The following is an 18659-nucleotide window of genomic DNA, read 5'->3' on the forward strand; positions in this document are numbered from 1 at the left end:
ATAGCTATTATGTAAAGTGCTTACATCTTATAAAAAACTAATAATTTGTAGAATTATTTGTAAGGTATATTAGTTTATATTTTCTCTTCGTAAAATATATGTTGATCTATCCATAGCACTTCCAATCACTTCTAAATTTCTTTGCCAACCAACACTGCAGTTTTATTCTTCTTTATGACTTGTGTTTTATCATGTATGTGTACCACATTTTCTTTGTTTGTTCATCTGTTGAGGGGCACCTAGGTTGGTTCCATAGCTGCTCTTGTGAACTGAGCTGCTATACACATTGATGTGACCAAGTCACTATAGTAGGCTGATTTTGAGTCTTTGGAAATATGCCAAGAAGTGGGATGGCTGAGTCAAATGGTGGTTCCATTCTGAGTTTTCTGAGGAATCTCCCTACTGTTTTCCAGAGTGCTTGTACCGATTTGCAGACCCACCAGCAACATGTGAGTGTACCTTTTCCCCACATCCTTGTCAACATTTATTGTTGCTTGCATTCTTGACAGTTGCCATTCTGACTGGGGTAAGATGCAACCTCAGTGCAGTTCTGATTTGCATTTCTCTAGTTGCTTGTGATGTTGAACACTTTTTCATATATTTGCTGACATTATGTTTCTGCTTCTGTGAAATGCCTTTTTAGTTCCTTTGCCCATTTGTTGATTGGGTCATTTGGAGTTTTTGGTGTAGAGATTTTTGAGTTCTTTATATACCTGGAGATTACTACTCTATCTGAGGTGCAGGTGGCAGAGAATTTTTCCCCATTTTATGGAATCTCTGTTCGTGTTCTTGAATGTTTACTCTGCTGTGATACTGTCCCATTGAGTCTTGATTTTACTTCTTGCACTTTAGAAGGTGTTTCATTATTTTGTTTCTTGGTGGAGGTGCTGGGGATCAAACCCTGGGCTTTGTACATGCTAGGCAAGCACTCACTCTACCAACTAGCTATGTCCCCAGCCCTACTTTAGGAATCTTGATGAAGAATTTGGTTCTTAGGCCGACATGATGGGGAGTTGGGCCTACTTTTTCTTCTAATATGTGGTGAATCTCTGGTCTAATGCCTAGGTTCTTGATCCACTTTGATTGGGTTTTGTGCAGGGTGAGAGATGGGTTTCATTTTGTTGCAAATGAATTTCCAGTTTTCCCAGCATCATTTGTGGAGCAGGCTCTGTTTTCTCCAGTGTATGTTTTTGGCACCTTTGTCTAGTATGAGAATCTGTATTTATGTGGGTTCATCTCTGTGTCTTCTGTTCTGTACCATTGATCTCCTTGTCTATATTGGTGCCAATGCCATGCTGTTTTTGTTACTATAGCTCTGCAGTATAATTTAAGGTCTGGTTCACTTTTCTCCCTAAGAATTTCTTTGGCTATTCTGGGCCTTTTGTTTTGTTTTGTTTTGTTTGTTTCAGATGGATTTCATGACTGCTTTTTTCTATTTCTATGAAGAACATCAGAACCTTATAGGAATTGCATCGAATCTGTGTGGTGCTTTTGGTAGTATGGCTATTTTAACAGTGTTGATTCTGCCTATCCAAGAACATGGGAGATCTTTCCATCTTCTGAGGTGTTCTTCAATTTCTTTCTTTGGAGTTCTGTAGTTTTCATTGTAGAAGTGATTTCACTTCTTGTTGGGTTGCTTTGCAACCATTTTATTTTCTTTGAGGCTATTGTGAATGGGATAGTTTTCCTATTTTTTGATTTCAATTGATTCAGTACTGATGTATGAGGATGCAATTGATTTATGAGTGTCAATTTTGTGTCCTGTCACTTTGCTGGATTCGTTTACGAGTTCTGGAAGTTTTCTGGTGCAGTTTTTTGGGTATTCTAAATATAGATAATGTGCTCAGCAAAATGGGGATGGTTTGTGTTGTTGTTTTCCTATTCATATTCCTTTGATTTCTTTCTATGGTCTAATTGTTCTGGCTAGAATTTTTAGGACTATGTTGAGTAGAGGTGGTGAAGAAGAGCATCCCTGTCTTGTTTACTTTCTACAGGGAATGCTTTAGGTTTTTCTCCATTTAGAATGTTAGCCTTGTGTTTCACATATATGACATTTGTAATGCTGAGGTATGTTCCTACTATCCCTAGTTTTTCTGGTGTTTTGAACATGAATACATGCTTATTTGTTTGAATGCTTTTTCTGCCTCTTTCGAGTTGGTCATGTGATTCTTGTCTTTAAGTCTACTGATGTCTTGAATTAAACTTACTGATTTCCATATGTCGAACCAACCTTGTATCTCTGGATGAACCCACTTGATTCTGGTGCACTATCTTTTGAACGTGTTTTTGTATACAGTTTGCTAGTATTTTTACATCTGTGTTCATTGGGGATATTGGCCTGAAATTTTCTTTCCTGGATGTGTGTTTGTCTAGTTTTGGTATCAGGGTGATAGAAATTTCATGAAAAGTTTGGAAGGGTTTTCTCCTTTTCTAGTTCATGGAATAATTTGAGAAGGATTTTTGTGAGTTCTTCTTGAAGTTCTGGTAGAGCTTGGCTGAGAAATCACCTGGTCCTGGACTTTTCTTGTTTGGTGGGCTTTTGATGGCATCTTCAATTTCATTGTTTGAAATTGATCTGTTTAAATTTTGTGTGTCCTCCTGATTTGATTCAATTTGGGTAGGTCATGTCTCTCTAGAAGTTTGTTGTTATCTTCAAGATATTTTATTAGAATATAAACTTACAAAATCAGTTCTGATTATAATCTGTATTTTAGTAGAACCCATTGTGATATTTCCTTTTTCATCATGGATTTTGGCGATTTGAGTTTTCTCTCTTTCTCTTTGTTGGCTTGGCTGAGGGTTTATCAATTTTGTTGGTTTTATTTCAAAAAACCAACTTTTTGTTTTGTCACTTTTTTCAGTTGATCTTTTGTTTCAATTTCATTGATTTTGCCTCTGGTTTTGATTTTTTCCTGTCTTCTACTGTGTTTGGTGTTGATTTGTTCTTTTTCTAGGGCTTTGAGAATGTGGTGTTAGGTTTTCTATTTGTTGACTTTGTATTCTTTTGGTGAATGAGTTCAATACAGTGAACTTTCCTCTTAGCATTTCCTTAATAGTGTCCTAGAGATTTTGATATGGTTTCTTTGTTTAGTTTCCATTTGAAGTAGCTGTCAGTGATGAGAGGGTTGTGTTGGAGTCACATAGTGTTATTGTGTTGTGGTGCATTTGACTTTTGGAGTTGGGAATAGTTGGTTTGATGTATGTATATGCTCCATTGTCTGGGGCATAGATGTTTGTGATTGCTATGTCTTGTTGAGATAGGATTCCCTTGAGCAGTGTGAGGTATTTTTTGTCCCTTCTGATTAACTTTTGCTTGAGGTCCACTTTGTCTGATATGAGGATGGAAACCCCTGCTTGTTTATGTGATCCTGGGAATATGTTTTCCCCATCCTTTTACCTTCATTCTGTGAATATCGTTGCCTATGAGGTGAGTCTCTTGGAAACAGCATATCGTTGGATCTTGTTTTTTGATCCAATCCACCAGTTGTATTTTGATTGATGCGTTTATGCGATTTATATTCAATGTTATTGTTTAGGTATGGTTTCTATTCCCTGTCATTTTGATTTATTTCTGGTTCAAATTGGTTGCTCCATTGATTTGCTCTTCTTTTATTGTACTTCCTGCCTTTGTTGGTTTTCACTTTTATTTTTGGTTTCTTCATGAAATATCTTATTTGGTATGTTTTGTAGTTCAGGCTTTCTAGTTGTGAGTTCTTTAACTTTTGTTTATCATGTAGAGTTTTTATTTTGTCATCATTTCTAAAGCTTACCTTTGCTGGATATCGTATTCTTGGCTGGTATCCGTTTTCTTTCGAAAGTTGGAATATGTTGTTCTGACACCTCCTAGCTTCATGGGTCTGGGTTGAGAGATCAGCTGTGATCAGGATTTGTTTCCCTCTAAATGTTACCTGTCATTTTTATCTGGTAATTTTTAAAATTCTTTTCTTATTCTGAAAGTAAGGCGTTCTGAAGGTATGTTGGATTTGGTCTGTTGTGATGTTGCGTATTTGAGGTCCTGTTGGCCTCCTGTATTTCATTTTCCATTTTATTTTTCGGGATTGGGAGATTTTCAGATATTGTTTCATTGAAAAGGTGGTACATTTCTTTTATTTGTACATCTGAGCATTCATCTATACCAATGAATATTGAATTTGGTCTTTTCAGAGTTTCCCATGTTTCTTGCAGATTCTGTTCATGGTCTCTTAATATCTTTTCTCCATGGTCAACTTTGTTTTCAAGACTGTATATTTTGTTTTAATTGCCTGAAACTCTGTCTTCCAAACGATATAGTCTGCTGGTGGTGCTTTCAGTGAATTTTTAATTTGGTTTATTGATTTCTTCATTTTTAGGATTTCTGATGGATCTTTGTTGTTGTTATTGTTGTTGTTTTCAGAATCTCTGCCTCCTTATTGAAGTAATATTTCGCTTACTGTATTTTCTCTATGATTTCAATCCTTATACCATCCTTTAATTTGCAGATCAATTTAAATATGTAAATTCAAAACTCCTTCTCTAACATTTCTTCCACTGTGGTGTCAATGGATTCTATTACTGGATATCTTGGTTGGTTTGGGACAAATATTGTTTGTGTGTCTACCCATCTAACAGTATAGATCTGAGGCAGTAGAGTGTCTACCTTGTGGATGTGTAGTATCCCTGAAGGTTTCCAGGACCTCACTTGTGGAAAAGCTGCCTGTCTGCTTTCTTGGTTTCATGCCATGGAGAAGCCAGCAAGGCAACCCCCTCTATTCCAACATCTTGAAAACCATTTAATTTTAAAACACAGATTAAATACTATTTTGTTCAAAGGAACATTTTAGTGTTTCTAAGTGTAGTATTTTAAGAAATTTTTATATCAGTGTTATTTGATTTTACTGCCATACTATTATAGCTATAATTTGCTGTTTTCACTGTCTATTTGATTCAGGTGAATTTAGCTTTGCTTCTGTTTTTGAACCATAATTTCTTTTTACGTTTCAAAGTTAAATACATTTTTGAATATAATTGCATTATGGAATACAAATCCATAGGACTTTCATTTATATACATTTTGTTCAGTTCTGCAAATTGTTTTAAATTATTTTGTGCAGAATAAAACATTTTAAATTCATAAAAGCACTTATCTATTTTTAATATGTAATATAACAATGTTTTATAATTTAAAGTGTGCAAAACAGTATGCAGTTTTGATATCTAGAGTAAACAATACCACCAATGTCTTTAAATCCTTTTGGAGACTTTGCATATCTAAGAAAACATTTTATTTTCTTCTTCTTCTTCTTCTTCTTCTTCTTCTTCTTCTTCTTCTTTTATTTTATTTATTTATTTATTTATTTATTTTTACACTACAGGGATTAAACCAAGGACCTTGCACATGCTAGGCAAGCACTCCACCACAGATCCACATTCCCCATCTGTAGCTCCTCAGTGGCTGACATCTTACCAAGTATTCCTCATATATTATACAGCATGTCCAGTGTCAGGTAGCAGGATGGGGACGTCCAGAGTGCAGCACACAGCACGTTGACAGTGATGTGCAGGAGGTGCTTTGGCACAGTCCTGCTGTTCAGATGGATGAGAGCTGCCCCTGCCCAGGATGGAACAGGCAGCCCTCTGTGGTGACAGACGCCATAGTGCATTCCTCTGTAGTAAGGCCTTGGTCGTACCTACGCCTTCTCTAACACGTTATGTGCCTGGACGTAACCCAGCTAGGAGGGTCAGCAGTGACTGCAGAGGGCCGTCCAGGAGAGAACCAGGCTGTGGTGGAAGCCATGGTGCCCTGGGTGTGTGGCACGATCATACATAGCTGCCCATCACAGGGTTTCCTGGGGCCGCTGGACACAGGTGCCTGGTCATGGTGGTTGTGGCACTTCAGCTGCCCTCCAGGTTTTCAGCCCTATGTTTCCCAGGTCTCTGGTTGCCCAGGAAGGTTACCCTCCTCCACCCTGGCTCTCTCAGCAGAACAAGGCCTTGAGCCAAATACGGCTGCACAAAAGGGACTTTCAGACATGGAGTACCTGAAGTCCAAGATGGTCGCCGCCGAGTCGTCCTCAGAGGAGGAGAGTGAGGACGAAGCAGTGAACTTTGATGAAGGGAGTGAGGCAGAGGAGTCCTCTGCCACTGAGACCCAGCAGGTGCGAGGGAGCACAGGGGCCCTGCCTGGGAATAGGAGGCCACAGGAACCCAGAGCCTAGGTGTGTGCCTCTGGGGAACAGGGAGGGGTTCTGTGCATGTCCACGTGGTCCTGTGGCCCCATTGCTGGGGTGCCACATGGAGGAAAGACTGCCCCCTCTGAGCTCACTGCCTGCCATACCTGGAGGGGCCACCTCCCAACTGTCAGGGCTCTGGGAGGAGTGAGGGTGGTGGCCGTGTTGCACGTGGTGTTCAGTAACAAGGTATATGGACTTGAACAGGCCGTCGTTGATAGGTGAGTTTAGTCAAGCCCTGACTATGTGCCTGGTGATGAACCCGCCATCACGGAATGTCCTCAGAGTCTCTGGGGCCATTCTTCTTCCATTTCATAGGTGAGGAAACTGAGGCCCGGAGAAGGGAAGTGACAGGCTCCCATGATGGGGTCAGGCCCCAGCCCAGGTCTTCCAGGCTTTGAAGTTGAGAGTATACAGGTGGACACAACCCTTGAGGATGGCCACCTTGTCCCCCAACAGAGTCCTCTGCTCCAGACACAGGGCACTTGGACATGTGTGTGTCCCCATTCTTGAGTTGGAAGCAACCAGTCTTTTGCTTCCCAATGAGAGGAAGAGGCTCCCTCTGCCTCCTCTTCTCTTTCCTCTTCCTCCTCCCTCCTTCCTAGTTACTGTGCCCTGCAGGTAGTCTGGGAGTTCAAGGCCTAGTCTCATCTCTGACACTTGGGGGCTCCTGAGCCTGGGGGGATGCTTCAGCCCACAGGCCTCTCTGAGCCTCGTCTGCAGAAGACATCCTGGTAGTGCCCGGCCTTCCAGCCATCTCCTGAACCCCTGTACTCAGGGTGGCCCTGGGGGTCACCATGTCCAGCAGGGTTGGGGCAGCAACCTTCCCAGCACATCGATGTTTCTCTGGTGGGAATAGAAATGACCTTGATCTGCACCTGTTGGCTCATGGCAGTCTCTGCTGGGGAGTGAGTGCTAACTGGGCAGGTTTTAGCACCAAAGGATCTACCAAAAACTTAGGTTGTGCAGAGCTATCTGGAGTCCAGAATTATAGGAAAAGGTGCTGAATTCAGAATCCATGTGGAATTAGAGGCTCAGTAGGAGGCTGGCCTCTGCATGTAGCATGGAGCCAGCTGAAATCAGCGGCTGCAAGGTAGGTGCCTCGGCTCCTACCTCTGCCCTGGCCCTCTGCTGGCCAGTGGCCTGCTCACCTGTCCATGGTGTGCTGACCTGGCTGCAGCTCTCACTTCAGAGGCAAATGCGGACCCTGCATCCACTGCCTCTGCACTGGCCAGACCCTTAGTCTGGCAGGCACAGGCGCCAGCACTTCCTGCACCCTGGCTGCAGCTGCTCCTGGAGCTGCGATGTCCTGGTCTGTCCCCTGCTCCCGCCACCTCAGGGAACCCACTGTGGCCTTTTCTCTTTGTTCTCAGACAGAGAAACCAGCGAACGAGAAGGAGCCCACCACCTCCCACACCATGAAGCTGCAGGGAGCCCTGTTCAGTGTCACAGAGGTATGTGCTCTGAGGACAGGGTGAGGAGGGGGCCACTCAGGTTGAGAGCTGGAAGGAGTCACAGACCAAAAAGGCTGACCGATGGCATCTTGGGCATCACCAAGGAGGGACTGCGATGGCTGCTTCGAGCAGGAGGAGGCCTGTTCTGCTCCCTCACCTACAGCAGGGCTGGCCTGTGGTCAGACGGTCCCTGTGGAGAGTCCTTCCCCATTTTGCAGTGGGTGGCTGCTATAGGTGCTTGTGAGTGTGGAGGTGTTGCTGTCTTCAGAAACAGGCCACAGTCCAGCTGGCACCATGGCTGCAGCTGACTGGCCCTAGAGCTGCCTTAGCAGAGGACCCTGTTCTCATGCCCGCCTCGTGACAGCCATAGAGGTTCCCCATATAAGATCCTAGAAGACACAGCTAAATAAAAAGAATGAAAGTCACCTATAACCAGGATGGCCGTGTGAGTGACTGTGAGTGGGCGTAGCCAGAGGGGGTGCCAGGATGCAGGTGTGATCGGTGCAGGTCTGACGACAGGAGGTGATCCGCAGGTGCCCACTGTCCTCAGCACACTGGGCTGTCCCGCCCCAATTCCTGGGTCCCACCCAGTGACAATCCCTGACATTTGGGACAGACCTTCTTAAGTGTCCTTTTCTTTGTGCACTGATGCTGACCTCTGCCATTGGTTTGCTTTTTCCACATCCCTCTGTGAGGACTGGCTTGCGACACCGCCATTTTCCTTCTTGCATGTTCTTCCATGCTCAGGGACACTTTGATACATTTTCCTGGTCTCCTAAATGGGGATATGGGACTTAGAATTTTTTGCTATTAGAAATACTGAAGCAGTTCCTTGAGATCGAAGTCAGTTGGGTTTTGTTTTTTTTTGTTTGTTTGTTTGTTTTAAATTTGGTACCCAGGATCGAACCCAGGGTATATAACCACTGAGCCACATCCCCAGCCCTTTTTATGTTTTATTTTGAGACAGGGTCTCATTCAGTGGCTTAGGATCTCACTAAGTTGCTGAGGCTGGGTTTGAATTCATGATCCTCCTGCCTCAGCCTCCCAAGCTGCTGGGAAGAGTGGCGTGCACCACGCCCATCCTAGTTAACATTTTTTTAGGGAAAAATACTCCTCATAATGAGAAAAGTTTCAGAAACATCAAGGATTTGAGCTGAACAAATTTCTTTCTATGGAATTTGCAAACTTTGATGGAAAAACAGAAAATGAACGTGTTGACTGCCTACCAGCTAGAAACCCTGTAAGGCCACAGCTGCCATGGGTTCAGAAGGTGGACTGCAGAATCCATAGCCTGAACAGCAGGCAAGAGGCGCCAATTTCTCTAATTTACACAGATTCTTATGAAGGATATATGACCTGCCCAACAGAAAAATGGAGAAAGGACAAGAGGTTTTTGAAGAAAAAGAATTCAGGTGGCCTGTACAGATGCTTGAATTTATTCATAATTATTAAAAACAAAATTGAAACTGCAAGTTCAGGTTTTTCACTTGCCAAAGTGGCATACATTTTTCACATTTGGCAATAAACATTTTCATGCCTTTTGAAGGACAACATAGAAGTGTCAGGCAGAATTTGGAACATCCAGGCCTTTGCCGAGCTGGTGCTGAGCTTCGCCCCACAGGTGGATCCCCTGAGTACACCAGAGTCTGAACTCAAGAAAATTCTTTGTAACCTTCCTTTTATTATTTAGACTTAATGTGTTGATTTATAGTCATCATTAAGAACAGAAAAGCAAAGCTCCTGGGGATGCATTGTGTCAGTGTAGACGGGGTCCCGGGAGTCCTGCTGGCAGGTCGGTGGAAGGTATCCATCAAGCTCTGGCGGTGTGGGTGGAGGCAGGCCATCCCTGTGGCCTTGTTAGGCACATAGGGTGGTTTTTGCAACCTGCTCACCAGCAGGTGATTGTTCAGGGTCCGGCTGTCACATGAGACCTTTCCCAAGGCAGAGCCGCCAGCAGTGCCAGAGTAGGCTCAGAGTTCAGAGGACCTGTCTCTTGGCCTGGGACAGTGGGAGCAGACGCCAAGGGACGAGGCCATGCTGGCAGACCGGGTGAGGTCCCATGGGCTCAGGTTGCTGCCCCGCTACAGAGCCTGCTGCGGGGCCCATTGCTTTTCCCAGCTGGAGCATCTGGCAGCCTGCAGCCAGGCCCTGGGTCCCCAGCCAGGTGTGTTAAGTCCCAGGCTCCCCAGAGCCCTGACTCTCTCCTCCTGCAGGTGGACGCTACATCAAGGTGTTCAGAGAGAAGCATGTGCCCACAGCCAAGGGGCCCCTGTAGAACAGTGTGCAGCCTTGACAAGGCCGGACACTCAGGAAGAACGAGGAGGAGGAGGACCTGGCTGACTCCAGGAGGCTCTTTGTGTGCAACCTGCCCTACACCAGCACCGAGGAGGACCTGGAGGGACTCTTCTCCTCCTATGGTAGGGATCCGCTCCTGGCCATGCACCCCTGCTGTGCCTGGCTCCCACTTGGCTGGGTCTGCTCCATCTGCCTCCCACTTGCTTTTGACCTTGGGCAGTGACTCCAGCTGGTCTCATCTGAAAACAGGACTTGCTGTTCCCAGTGCAGAACCAGTGGCATCTTTTGCTTTCTGTACTTGAACTTGGATTCCTTTGTTTTTTTAATGGCGCTGGGCATTGAACCCAGGGTCGCTCTGCCACCCAGCTACATCCCAAGTTTTTTTTATCTTTTAATTTGAGACTGTCTTGGTAAGTCCATAAGGCTAGCCTTGATCCTTCTGCCTCAGCCTTCCAAGTTGCTGGGATCGCAGGCATAGCCAGCACGCCCAGCAGAAGCAGGAGCGATGGAGGCATTTTCCTGAGATTCCTTGGCTTCTGGTGTTGGAATTCAGCAGCCATCTAGCCCTCCCCTCCCACTGTGCTCCTGCCTGGGAATGCTTTTCTTTCTCAAGTCTTCCCAAGCAAACCCAGCTTCCGAGAAGAGGCAATAGCCAGGGCTGTCTTTGGTTTTGTTGCTGTTTCTTCTTGGGCTGGGAACTTGCAGGCCTGTAGTTGAGCTTGGTCACAGGGACTGTTTGTCGAGGGGAGGAAGGTGGGCTCACAGTGCAGGTGATTCTGTGCTGTGGAGATGCTACTGGTGCCCTTATCTCCCGGGAGGCTGGCCTGGGTGTGGAGGATCAGCGAGGCTGTGTGAGTGTGGCTTGGGCAAGGACAGCTCAGAGGTCTCAAGTGGAACCTGCTTCAGGCCAGGTGATGGGACCTGAAGGTCTCTCCATGCTGTTCTGCTCCCCAGGTCCTCCTATGGACTGGTGCCCTGGCCACATGGCAGTGCTGAGTGGATGGGAGGGGGCTTGACCATAGACTGCAGGTATCCATTTGGGATGTGGCCACACCTGGTGTTCAGAGTGGAACCACTGCAGACAGTGTCCTCTGAGAGGGACAGTGTCACAAACACTTACATGGTACTAACTGCAGCAGGCATTGGGTAGTGACTGCACACTAACTTTTGGACCCTTGAGGCCACTGTGTGTGTGGCAACTGTTGTGCCATTCACAGGTGAGAGGAGGAGGCCTGTGTGGGTGAGGCCAATGTGCAGGACAGGCTGTGCACAGCAGGCCTTGGAGCCAGGTACAGCCTGGCACCTTCCTCCTTGTTTCTTAGGGTGGGCACGAGGGGATTGGGAAATGGCACCTTTTACATGGAGGTGGACCTTGTGGCTGGCAGTCGCCCTCCTTCCCTCGGACTGAGTGGGCGTAGCCGGTGCACAGCAGCTGTTCTGTGTTCCTGTGTCTGACCCTTAGTGCCTGGCACTTTCCTCTGAGCTTGGGCCCAGCTCCAACCCAGGCGACTGACACTCTCCTGTCCTCAGGTCCCCTGTCAGAGCTCCACTACCCCATCAACAGCCTGACCAAGGAACCCAAGGACTTTGCCTTCGTCACCTTCTGTTCCCTGAGCATGCATTGAAGGCCTACATGGCCATGGGTGGACAGGTGTTCCAGGTGAGGTTGCTCATAGGCCCGCCGGGGTCACCAAACCTGGTGACAGAGGAGGGATGACCCTTTGGAATGCAGGGAGCTCTGCTCTTCAGGGTCACCTTGCAATGTGTCCAGGCCACCTCCCCTCCAGTGCACCTTCATTCACAGTGTATGGACCTTGTGGGCTCTAGGCCAGACCTGGCCCACCCACGGCCGCTCCTGTTCTCCCTATGCAGGGTCTGGGGGCACAGTGTGAGGGGTTGTGGGGTGTCACAGAGGGGCACATTTCCCTTGGTATGGCCGTGTTGGGGACCCCAGTACCAGCTGGTCCGAGAGTAACCATGCGTCTGCTCCGGCTGCTGTCCCTGTTTTTCTGCAGTTCTAGCCCTGGGTCCAACTTGTTTAGGACAGGAGGCCCCACTAGACAGGAGGCCCCACTAGAGGGCGGGGCTGGAGGGCGGGCGGGCAGCTCACCCACTTCCTCCCCTGTCCCCACAGGGCAGGATGCTACACATCCTGCCATCCGCCATCAGGAAGGAAGCCAGTGAGGATGCCGACACCCCCGGCTCATCCTATAAGAAGAAGGCGGCGTCCAAGGACAAAGCCAGCAGCTCCAGGTCCTTGCCAGCCCCGCCCAGGCTCTGCTGCCCTCTCTGCCTTTCCCGACCACCTGTATAGGGTTTGCTGTATAGCTTGAGGTTCATCCTCACCTCTGAGCTGGCTTCCCCACTGTGGATGGGGAGAGCGGTGCTGAGCTCACTTACACTCTGAGGTATCGTGTCCACTACGAGTGGACAGTTGCCACCTGCTGGGCCCTGGCACAGGCCGGCTGCTGGCACTGCCAGAGGTTGGATCTGTCAGCCCCGCTGCCTGTGGGTAGGGAGTCCACCCAGGTCAGGCGAGGTGGCGGGAGGGCTAGGAAGGCAGGGAGGCTTATGACAGGCTATGTGTCTGCGAGAGAGCACCCGTGGGTCCCAGCGTGGCCTGTCCTGCTTTGCCCCTGCCCACAGCTCCCACAACTGGAACACGCTGTTCATGGGGCCCAACACTGTGGCTGATGCCATCGTACAGAAGTATAGTGTCACCAAGAGCCAAGTGTTGGACCACGTGAGTGACCCATGACTTGCAAACTTCATGTCCGCAGATCCTCTTGGCAAATCTGTCCAGGACTGGACCCCTGCGGAGTTCTTTCTGGGCAAAACCAGGAGCACATTTCAGCCACGTGTCAAGGGACATCCCTTGATTCTGCCCATTGGCTGCTTTCTCCATGGTCCTCTGCCCTTCAAGACACTGGATGCCAGCCTGTCTGTGGAGGTGGACGGCAAGCCCATGTGTAACTGAATGGCCTGGTGGCCATGCTTTTAAAAGAAGCAGAAAAATTAATTCTAACAGACGCCCTCTTCAGCTAATGCGTCTGAGGGAACATCGCTTCGCTGCACCCAGCGTAGCCACAAGGGGTTTCTCCTCCCTAGTTCCCACCTAGGCTGTTGAATTCCATGCGTAGCAGGACGTGGGTTCTCAGGTGCCCAGTGGCTCATGGATGCCATGCTGGGCAGTGCAGCTTGGCCTGAGTGGAGGGAAGGACAAGGGACAGTCGCAGTGGCTCTGGTGCCGTAAATGCCCTGAGCACCAGGTCTTCGTAGTGCTGGGACAGGGTCCTGCCTTCTAGAGCCTTCTGGTGCCTTCTGGAAACCTCCTAGTGGAGACAGGTGGAGAGAGGAGAGCCTGGGCTGGTCGGGGAGGTGACAGAGCAAGGACTGCTTGGTGTGAGGGGTCAGGGTCAGGGTCAGCCCTGTAGAAGCCCCCAGGGGCTGCAGGAGGAGCTGCATACCTGCCCACTGTGGAGAAGGGAAGAGCCCGAGCTGGTGTGGGGACGTGTGGCTGGAGAGGGCGCCCGAGGGTGTCAGGTGGGTGTGGCTGAATGAGGGGCACCACTGAACCCACTTCCACTGGGTCTGCTTAGGTGCTGGCTGGAGAGAGCAGATCAAGTCCACCTGATGGCCGCGAGTCTCCTTTCCTCCCTCCCTCAGGAGACCAAGGGCAGCGTGTGGCCCCTGGGGAGACCCAGCTGGTCCAAGAGGTGCAGCGCTTCCTCCTCCACAATGGGGTCAGCCTGGACTCCTTCAGCCAGGTGGGTCCCCACTGCCCTCCCCGTGGACTCTGATGGCCCCAACTGGTGGCTGCTGCAGAGCTGGGGACGGGGCTCCAGGGAGGCTGGGGGTGTGTTGACAGGCCCTGTGGTGACTGGAAACAAAACCTGAGGGCTCAATGCTCCGCTGCCCCTCGCAGGGACAGGCTGCTCCTGGGGCTTCTCCACGCCTGTGGCAGCAGGTGGCCTGCAGTTCCACACTGAGATGCCAGTCTGATCAGTGGAACAGCGGCTGGGGCACCTGGGAGGTCCAGAAGTATGGTCATTCACTGTCAGTGTCTGCACGACTCAGTGGGGGGCTGGAGGCTGACCCCTCAGCAGAGCTGCCCAGCTGTGGAGCCAGCACGTGGCCTGCTGGAGAGGGTGGCGCCTCCTGGGTCTGCTTCCCAGGCACCTGGCCCCTGGGACCCCAGACAGTTCTGGTGTCAGACTGGACCCCTGCTGCTGTTCTCACGAGTCCTGTCCACTCCACAGGCCACAGCAGAGCGAAGCAAGACCATGATTCTGGCCAAGAACCTCCCCGCAGTCACCCTGGCTGCTGAGTTGCGGGAGACCTTCGGCCACTTCGGGAGCCTGGGCCGAGTGGTCAGCGCCTCCGAGAACTCTGGGGAGGACCTGTCCTTGTCTCTGCCACCATTGGGCTCCTGGTGTCCCTCATCTGCCCAAGGGTGGCGTCACTGCCATCATAGTGGAGTTCCTGGAGCCCCTGGAGGCATGCAGGGCCGTCTGACACCTGACCTACTCAAAGGTAGGGCTGCCCTAGGGGAGAGGGAGCTGGCTTGTGGGAGTGCCCTCAGCCTGAGCTCCACCCTCCTGCAGCACAGCTGCAAAAAGCGCCCCGCCCCGCCCCGCCCCCCGCCCCGCCCCCGCTTTCCCTGGCTTCCTTTCCTGCTTTAACTTGAGCCTTCACTGTCTGCTTCTCTGCTGTCCTGTACCTGTGATAAGCTGAAAGTCAGTTCTCTACGCGGGGCCGTTTAAGAATATCTATAGCCACAGCAGTTGGCTTAGACCAACAGTAAGTCACCTGTGGCAGAGCTGGCAGGCAGGTGGTCCGAGTCCAGGGTGTGGTCAGCGCCTCCGAGAACTCTGGGGAGGACCTGTCCTTGTCTCTGCCACCATTGGGCTCCTGGTGTCCCTCATCTCCCTGAATCACTACCATCCCACTCCTGTCTGTGCCCCATCTTTGGGCCTTCTTGGTCCCAAATCTCCTCCTGGGTTTACAGCACACCCAGATAACACAGGACATCCCACCTTGGGATCTTGGTGACAGTTGCATGGGACATATCCTTAGATTCTGGGGTGGAAGCATAGCTGTCTCTTGGGGAGCCACCATTTAACCCACCATGAGTACTTTGTCCAGCGACTTAATTCTTTGCAGACCACAGTCCCCCAGTGATCCTCAGGGCAGGCATTGCAGGTGCGGAGGTCATTTCTCCACAGCTGCTGCCCCCATGGTCATCCCCAGCTAGGGCCCTGCCCACTGTGCTGCCAGGAAGTCAGTGAGCTCCTGACCCACAAGACAGGTGCTGTTGCCAGCACCACAGACACCCTTCTTCCTTCCTCCTGCTGCTTTGGGAAGGAATCATCACCAGGTGAAGGGTGGCAAAGAGCCCGCCCTGGCAAGGCTGCATCCCTCTTCTGCACATAGGGAAACTGAGACCCAGTGACCCAAAGTCACCCAGCTCAGAAGTGGCACAGCTAACTCTCTGCTCCCCAGTCTGGCTTCCAAGTAGGAGTTTTCATTTTTCTTTTTCTTTTTTTTTTTTTTTTACTGGGGATTGAACCCAGGGACATTTAATCACTGAGCCACATCCCCAGCCCTTTTTTATATTTGATCAGTGACAGGGTCTCATTGAGCTGCTTAGGGCCTCCCTGAGTTGCTGAGGCTGTCTTTCAACTTGCGATCCTCCTGCCTCAGCCTCCAGAGCTGCTGGGATTACACGCGTGCCCCACAGCACCTGACTGCTTATGTTTTTTTTTTTTTTTTTTTTCTGATTGTAATCAACTTGTGAACCTTGCATTGTGAAATTTGAAACAAGTCCCAGAGGGCCAAAGTTGACAAGTATCCTTCCACCCTGCCCTGCAGCTCCCAGCACCTTCTACTGAGGCAGCCATTAGCAACATCTGTGTCTCCTTAGTTAAGAAACTGCCTCTGAACATGTGTGTGGAACAAGAGCGCTTCTCTGGGCAACTGAACTGTCTTCCTGCTGGAGCCACGCCTTGCTAGCAGTTCTTCCCCTTGTCACACTCCCCCTTTCATCCTCTGACTAGAATAAATGAAGGGGTGCCTTGACTCCACCCTAGTGCAAGGCAGCAGAGGCGTGGGCTCTCCTTTGCAGCCTGAGGCGCAGCCCAGGGGCCAGAGTGTTTTTCTCTTGGGGCTCTGGGCCACATTTCTCTTTCTGGCTCCTCTGCCCTGGGGAGCACCCATCTCCTCTGACCCTCAGGCTCTTCAGCTGCACGTGGGACTGAGTCTCTCTCCAGCCATGTCCCTAGATGGAGTCCCACAGGTTGGCACTTTTACCTCTGCAGTTCCACCACATCCTACTGTATCTCAAGTGGGCTCCAGATGGCGTCTTCTCCAGCACAGCCCCACAGAGGAAAGAGCACCAAAGGCACCAGTGAAGTCTGCAGAGAAGAACGAGGTGGAACCAGAAATGGGTAAGAACAGGTCTATGTGGGAGGAGAGCAGGGCAGCACAGAAGTGTTCTCAGGACACTGGTTGAACACTTTGTTCATCTTGCACACCAACGGACTTTGGTCTATAATTATATAGATGTGTAAAACATCCCTGAAAAATAGAGCATCAGAGCCAGGCACGGTGGCACACACCACTCATCCCAGCAGTTCAGGAGGCTGAGGCAGCATCAGCAACTTAGTGAGGCACTAAGCAACTCAGTGAGACCCTGTTTCTAAAATATAACATAGGGCTGGGGGTGTGGCTCAGTGGTGAGGCACCCCTGGTTAAATCCCTGGTACCAAATAGAGCATTGTGAGCACAGTGTAAGGTAGCAGCTGAAGGTGAGGGAAGAAAACCTAGATCTCTTCATACTCAGAACAGCCAGGAAAGAGTTCCTGCTCCATAGGTGGGGAGAGCTGGAGTCAGGGAGGAGAGCCCTGTTTGCATGTGGCACAGCGCCCCCTGGTGTCCAGCGACTGCACAGGCAGGAGAGGGAAGAGCAGTGGTGGACCACGCCGGCCTGGGCAGTCCCAGCTCCCTGGCTGACCTGCACAGTGGGTTTGTGAGCAGGGTAAGCGTTCCTTGCCAGGACTGTTGTGCAGACTGCAGGACGTGGCACGTCCCTGGACCTCACCCCTCTCAGGATTCCTGAGAACTGAGACCCGCCTCGTACCCACAGCTGCCCCAGGAGACGGACAGCTCCCCAGGGACCCACAACCACACCTTGTAGTCAGACACCTTCAGGAGCCTCCTGCGGACTGGGTTGTTTGACCCAGGTTTTAAGATTCTACCCCTCGGCCCATCACACACAGGGTTACCAATTGCTCAGTTTACTAAAATGAGAATTTTCCTCTTAACGACAGATAAGCCCCTTGTCTACCATCTCCATTGTCCTCATATATTTACAAAAAAAGTGTTTTATGGCAAAAAAAAAAAAAAATAGGGCGGCGGAGCCTCTGATCGCCCCTGTAAGGTTTGAATCTGTGGCCTTGCCTGGTTGGGCTTCAGGGAGGCATAGGGTCGAGTGTCTCATCAGAGGAGCAGCTGGCTAGAATTGTCACTTCCTCCATGCCTGTGGCTCACGTCTACGTGCCTGTGGGTCTTCAGGACTGGCCGTCTGCAAGGGCATTTGTGACCCACTGACCTGGAAGCTGCTCCCATCCCTTCGCTCTGTGGATGGAGCGCACCCCATCTGCTAGGTGGGTGGTGAAAGGCTTGAACCTTTCCAGTCCTTCCTTGGTGCCGCCCAGGTCGGCTTTGTAGTGGGGTCCTTTCCACCCCGCTTGCGCTCCTGGACCTCTCCCCTCGTGGGGTCCTCCTGTTTCCGTAAGCAACCATCGCCGAGCTGCCAGCCACTGTGGCTTTCAGTTCCTCTGCTGTACGTGAACCTGGATAATGATTTCTGACCCAGCTGAACCCTCCTCTCAAGCACATAAACTAGCGGGGTCAGGAGGCTTGCAGACAGCTCCGGTCTGACTTCTTCCTCCCTGCTTCAGGCACAGGCAGGGGGACAGGCACATTGGGCACAGTGCCTCCTGGGGAGTCCGCCTCCATCTGGCTGGGCTGATTTCATTTGAACTTGATGGTGCCCTCTCAAGCAGGCACCTCGTCTGCCTTGCTGACCATACACCCTGCGGAGTGCCAGGCCCTGGGAGTGAGGAGAGGGTGCTGCCCCAGGGCAGAGCGGGGCCCGCTCCCTGCCTGCTGGCACCAAGCTCTCCATGTTCTCACGCTGAGGTGCTGCTTCTGGAGAGTGGGCCATGCGTGCCAGTGATGGTGGGCAGGGTCCCTGTCCCATGCCCACTCTGGGGCTGGGCCAGCTGCCTCCCTTCAGGCTGGTTCTGGCCCTGAACAGTGAGGGTGGCACCCACGCACCCCCCTGAGGACAGGGGGAGATTCCATGCTGACCACCTCTGTAACGCTGCCGCTGCTGTCCAGGGTGGCCACAACAGACATGGCCCAGACTTCCCAGGAGCTTCTGGGCTGGTCATGGCCATGTCTGAAGAGGGCCTTGGGCGCAGGCCTGCTCTAGGGCGTGAGCAGTGTCTTCTCGGCACCAGTGTCTGAACCCTGTTAGAATGCTCTTCTGTCCCCAGACTCAGGTTAGTGTTGAGGGTCCCGACAGTCCTGCAGCTTGGAGGGGCTGGTGTCTGCTCACTGACTGACATGAGGCCTCAGAGACGGGATTTGTCCAGCCCCGCTGGGCTCGCCACAGCCTCTGGGAGCCTCTGGGTTGTCT

The 18659-nt window shown here is 50.2% G+C and overlaps 1 pseudogene; it reads left to right on the forward strand.

The window, feature by feature from the left end:
- Nucleotides 1–6008: 6008 nt before the first annotated feature.
- The window catches only part of LOC124974698 (probable RNA-binding protein 19), a 224708-nt pseudogene continuing 212057 nt past the window's right edge, over nucleotides 6009–18659 (forward strand).

The sequence above is a fragment of the Sciurus carolinensis genome, unplaced genomic scaffold (genome assembly GCF_902686445.1).
Source record: "Sciurus carolinensis unplaced genomic scaffold, mSciCar1.2, whole genome shotgun sequence".
Lineage (NCBI taxonomy): Eukaryota > Metazoa > Chordata > Mammalia > Rodentia > Sciuridae > Sciurus > Sciurus carolinensis.